The sequence below is a fragment of the Sapajus apella genome, unplaced genomic scaffold, assembly GCF_009761245.1.
Source record: "Sapajus apella isolate SASKATOON/1434 unplaced genomic scaffold, GSC_monkey_1.0 scaffold265, whole genome shotgun sequence".
In the NCBI taxonomy this organism is placed as follows: Eukaryota; Metazoa; Chordata; class Mammalia; order Primates; family Cebidae; genus Sapajus; species Sapajus apella.
The window spans coordinates 284,181-289,942 of NW_022437205.1; the positions used below are offsets into that span (position 1 = coordinate 284,181).

General features: G+C 39.5%; 1 pseudogene; it reads right to left on the bottom strand.

The window, feature by feature from the left end:
- Positions 1–3,238: 3,238 nt before the first annotated feature.
- On the bottom strand, positions 3,239–4,516 carry LOC116545409 (annotated as a pseudogene).
- Between the last annotated feature and the right edge of the window lie 1,246 nt (positions 4,517–5,762).

Genomic DNA, 5,762 nt, shown 5'->3' on the forward strand with positions numbered 1-5,762 from the left:
CCAAAACACCAAAAGCATTGACAACAAAAGCCAAAATAGACAAATGGGACCTAATCAAACTCCACAGCTTCTGCACAGCAAAAGAAACAGTCATTAGAGTGAATCAGCAACCAACAAAATGGCAAAAAATTTTTGCAGTTTACCTGTCTGACAAAGGGCTGATATCCAGAATTTACAAAGAACTAAAACAGATTTACAAGAAAAAAACTAACAAGCCCATTCAAAAGTGGGCAAAGGATATTAACAGACACTTTACAAAAGAAGACATACAGGAGGCCAACAAACATGAAAAAATGCTCATCATCACTGGTCATCTGAGAAATGCAAATCAAAACTACACTGAGATACCATCTCACACCGGCTAGAATGGCGATCATTAAAAAATCTGGAGACAACAGTTGCTGGAGAGGACGTGGAGAAATAGGAACACTTTTGCACTGTTGGTGGGAGTGTAAATTAGCTCAACCATTGTGGAAGACAGTGTGGTGATTCCTCAAGGACCTAGAAATAGAAATTCCATTTGACCCAGTAATCCCATTACTGGGTATATATGCAAAGGATTACAAATCGTTCTAGTATAAGGACACGTGCACACGAATGTTCATTGCAGCACTGTTTACAATAGCAAAGACCTGGAACCAAACCAAATGCCCATCGACGATAGACTGGATAGGGAAAATGTGGCACATATACACCATGGAATAATAGGCAGCCATCAAAAATGATGAGTTTGGGTCCTTTGTAGGGACATGGATGAACCTGGAAACTATCATTCTCAGCAAACTGACAGAAGAGCAGAAGATCAAACACCACATGTTCTCACTCTTAGGCGGATGTTGAACAATGAGAACACATGGACACAGGGAGGGGAGCACTACCCACTGTGGTCAGTTGTGGGGAAATAGGGGAGGGATGGTTGGGGGTGGGGAGCTGGGGAGAGATGCCAGAGGTAGGTGATGGGGAGGAAGGGAGCAAATCACCCTGCCATGTGTGTTCCTATGCAACAACTTTGCATGTTCTTCACATGTACCCTGAAACCTAAAATGCAATAAAATAAATAAATGGGAAAGAAAAAAAAGTTTTATGCCTTTAATTTTACCTTTAGGTCTTCCATCCATTCTCACTTAATCTTTGCTTATAGAGTAAATGAAGTATCAAAGTTCACTTATTTCCATGTGAATATCCAGTTTTTCCACCACAATTGGATGAAAATACTATCCTTGTTGAATTAATTAATTTGAATTAATTTGTCACCTTTGTGAAAAACCAATTGGTCACAGATATGTGTGTTTATTGCTAATCAATTCTGTTTCTTTGCTCTATACATCTATCCTGTGCAAAATCACACTGTCTTCATTAGTCTTGAAATCAGTTGAAAAGAAAGTCTTTCCAACTTTCTCCTTTGAAAAAAATGTTTTGGCTTTTCTATGTCCTTTGCATATATATATATATAAATTTTTTAGACAGCTTGTCGTTTTTTGCAAAAAGCTTGTTAGGATATTGATTGGGTCGATGAACCTGTAGATCAATTTGGGGAGAATTCACATCTTAAAATTTTTAAACCTCCAAACCATTAACATGGTATAATAATCTCCATTTATTTTTAGTCTTCTTTAATCTCTCTCAGCAGTGTTTTGAGGTTTTTAGTATACAGAACTTATTCGTATTTTGTTAAACTTATTAGTAATATTTTATGTTTTCGATATTATTATGAATGGGAGGTTTTTGTTGTTGTTGTTGTTATTATTTATTTATTTTTTGAGTTTCGATTTTATTGGAAGTTTTCAAATCTGGGACTAGCTTTTTTCTTTTACCTTAAATGGTAACTTCAGCCCAGGGTTTTTTCATAACCAAATTAAAATTTAGTTTCTACATGGGAAAATCAATGCAACAAACAAGTAAAATTTGTAAACTCAAACCACAAACTCACAGTTAATAATCACGGTAGGGGGCATTGCCAAAAAGCAACTGATGCCTCAGTGAAGTTTCAAAGAAACTGCCTTCTGTGAAGGCAGAGAAATATGCAAGCAATTCTGCTTCAAAGAAATTTGCATAGAAATGGAAAATGCTGGAGCCTTTAACACAAGTGAAATTGCAAAACCTCAACATGTTCAAGTAATCCACAGAGCACCAAACGTTAAATTGGATCCAAGGTAGGATCAAGCATTGAATTTCCAGCTATGCAACTCACAGAGCACAGTTTCAGGTGCAGAAACCATCTGTAGGCAAGCTCTTTGAAAAACATGAATTTCATACACCGTAAATTCTAAAACAGACATTTCTTCATTACTGTTTGAATTTATTTCAAAGTCACTCACAGCAACAATTGCCACTCTTTTCCCAACCTTGGTAGCCCCTTTCACAATTCTCTAACCTGTGCACTGCATCACACCAGTTTGTAGAATGACTTCTGACATTACATCTAGTCATGGCCTAAGTGGCAAAGGGCAGCTATTTCCCAGGCACCTCCCATCTCGTTAGCATGGGAGGCTTCCCAGTCACTTCGCCTCTGTGGTCCCCTTCACCAGAGCCTCCAGAGCTCTTGGCATCGGGATCCCCATGGCTGGGCTCCACAGAGGCCACATCTGGAAGCACTTTTCCTACAGCTCCCTCTGCTGGAGACCAAAGTGATTTTGTTTGTTGCAAAGACTTGTAAAACATTACTTACACATTCATTTTTGTACACATGTAGTTAACGTAGAACCTGGGACTTTTATAGTCGGTTCACCAAACGCCTTTATGGAGAGTGACAGACTACGCACCAATGCTGAAGGAGTGCAGCTTATCTCTCTAGGAAGAAGTGGATTAGCAGACATAATTGTGTGCCTCAAGAGAAATTTGTAATAAAAAAATTAAAGACGAAGGACCCCAAAACCCGTATTTTATTGACACTTTTTCCTGCAGAGAATCTTAGAAAGACGTCATGTTTTCTTTTAATGAATGAGAGGAGCCCACTCTTATCCTGTATCATTGTTTGTAAACAGTGACAGTCACACTTTTTAAAATAACAGCCACTCCCTTCAGCCCACACCTCCACACCCTCATCTGTCTCCCCAAGGCTGTCAGTTCCATCAAGTCAATCCCTCCTACTCTGGTATTACCTCAAGAATTGAGATTTTCAAGCAGAAAACAAAAGAAGTTACAAATAATTGAGTGGGGAACAAAGGGAAGCCCTTTGAGACTATGATTTCCATTTTCTGTTCAATGCGCACTGCAGAGATACAAGGATAAACCACCATTTTTGTTCCTATGTTTTATTCAAGAACACATACAAAATATTCCAGATAAATGAAATTTAATCCTTGTCTTCCTTCTCTTCTTCGTCCTGCTTAATCTGGAAGTAATGTAATTCGTAACTCTCTATGCTGTTAGCAACTACGCGCAACGAATCACGTAGATTATTCTTCTTCAAATATTTTTTGGTGAGATATTTCAAATGCCTTTTGCAGAAAGGCACCTCAGACGTCATGGTGACCTTGCTGTTGCTCCCTTCGATGGTCATCACCCCTCCACCAAGGTTCCTGGCTTATCCGTTCACCTTGACCCTTTCTTGCAAAAACTGCTCAAAATTGGCAGCATCCATGATTCCATCTCCTACAGGGTGGGTGCAATCAAGAGTGAACTTCAGAACTGGCTTCTTTTTTTTGCCCCCTTTCACCACAAGCTTTTTCACGGAGCCATGGCGGCTGTGGAGGCAGGAAGAGAGATGAGTGAACTTTGTTGTTGTTGTTTTTTCAAATAGAGTCTCACTCTGTTGCCCAGGCTTGAGTGCAGTGGCATGACCTCGATTTACTTGGTTCAAGCAATTCTTCTGCCTCAGCCTCCCCAGTAGCTGGTATCACAGAACCCCACCACCACCACACCTGGATATATTTTGCATTTTAAGTGGAGATGGGGTTTCGTCATGTTGGCCAGGCTGGTCTCGAACCCCTGACCTCATGATCCATTCATCTCAACCTCCCAAAATGCTGAGATCACAGGCATGAACCAGCACAACCAGCCTGAATAGGACTGTTTTTAAAGTTTTATTTTTCAGTTCATTGTTAGCATTGACCTCGTATTTTGTGACCTTGTTAAGGGCACTTGTTCATTCAAATACCTGCCACCATGCCCAGCTAATTTTTGTATTTCTAGTAGAGGCAGGGATTCATCATGTTGGTCAGGCTGGTCTTGAACTCCTAACCTTAGGTGATTAGCCCACTTGGCTTCCCAAAAGTCTGCAATTACAGGCAAGAGTCACTTTGCCCAGCCATCATCTTTAAATTTAGAGAAAAATTTTCCGATTAGGAAATTCTTGGTATTTTTAAAAATTTCTTTTTAAACTTTTATTTCAGAGGTACATGTGCAGCATTATTATATAGGTCAGTTGAGTCTTTCAGTGGTTTATTGTACAGATTGTTCCATCACCAAGGTAATGAACATAGTATCTGATAGGTAGTCTTATTATCCTCACCCTCCTCCCAACCTCCACCCTCAAGAAGTACCTGGTGTCTGTTGCTTTCTTCTTTCTTTCCATGTGTACTCACCGTCTAGCTGTCACTTATAAGTGAGAACACGCAGTATTTGATTTTCTGTTCTGTATTAGATTTCTTAGGATAATGGCCTCCAGCTATCCATATTGCTGCAAAAGACGTGATCTCATTCTTTTGTATGGCTGCATGGTATTTCATGGTGTATAAGTACCACATTTTTAAATCCAGTCTACCGTTGTTGGTACTTATGTTGATTCCATGTCTTTACTATTGTGAATACTACTGTGATGGACATATGTATGCACAGGACTTTATGGTAGAAAGGTTTATATTCCTTTGGGAATATACCCACTGGATTGCTGAGGAAAATGCTGGTTTTGCTATAAGTTCTCTGAGTGATTCCAAACTGCTTTTCACAGTCGTAGGTCTCCCTTTTCAATAAATGTTGCTTGGATAACTCTTCTGGCTACCGATGCAGAAGATTGAAACTGGACCCCTTCCTTTTACCATATGCGAAAATCAACTTAAAATGGATTGAGAGCTTAAACCCAAAACCTAAGGGTTGACTGGACTATAAAAACCCTTGAAGGAAACCTAGAAGATACCACTGTGGACATAGGTCCTGCAAAGATTTCATGACAAAGATGCCCAAAGCAATGATAACAATAACAAATATTGGCAAATGGGATGTAATGAAACTAAAGAACACCTGCAAAGTGAAAGAAATTAAGAAAGTAAACAGACAACGTACAGAATTGGAGAAAATATTTGCAAACCATGCACCTATCAAAAGGCTAATATTCAGAATCTATAGGGAACTTAGGTGAAGTCTTACAACAGCTTTATTCTAGAACGAGTTTTTTCCTGCTGCCAGGAATGTGCCATCCATCTATGGGCTGTCTTGTTCCCCCCAGGTGTCTAATGAGTTTTCTCACCCAGTATGATCAGAACTTGCCTATGTTCCAGTTCTTTCTTACATCTAGAAATTGTTCGACTTACAACTCGCCACTAACTGCTCTTCTCCTAGCTGCATGGGGTTTTAATCTTTTAATGCACATCTCAGTTGTCAACTAGGAACTTAAAGAAATCTTAATAAAAAATTGCTACCTTTTTATCTGGGTAGATTTCTCCTGTCCAGGTCCCTGTCCCCCAAAATGTAGCTACCTAAGTCTCTATGAACTCTGGTCCCTCAATTCAGTGAGGCCAAGGTGTTCTGTTTGGCTTCCTTTGCCTCTACAGAGTAAACCACTCCACCTCAGGAATCCATAGATTTACTTTCTGTCACTATAG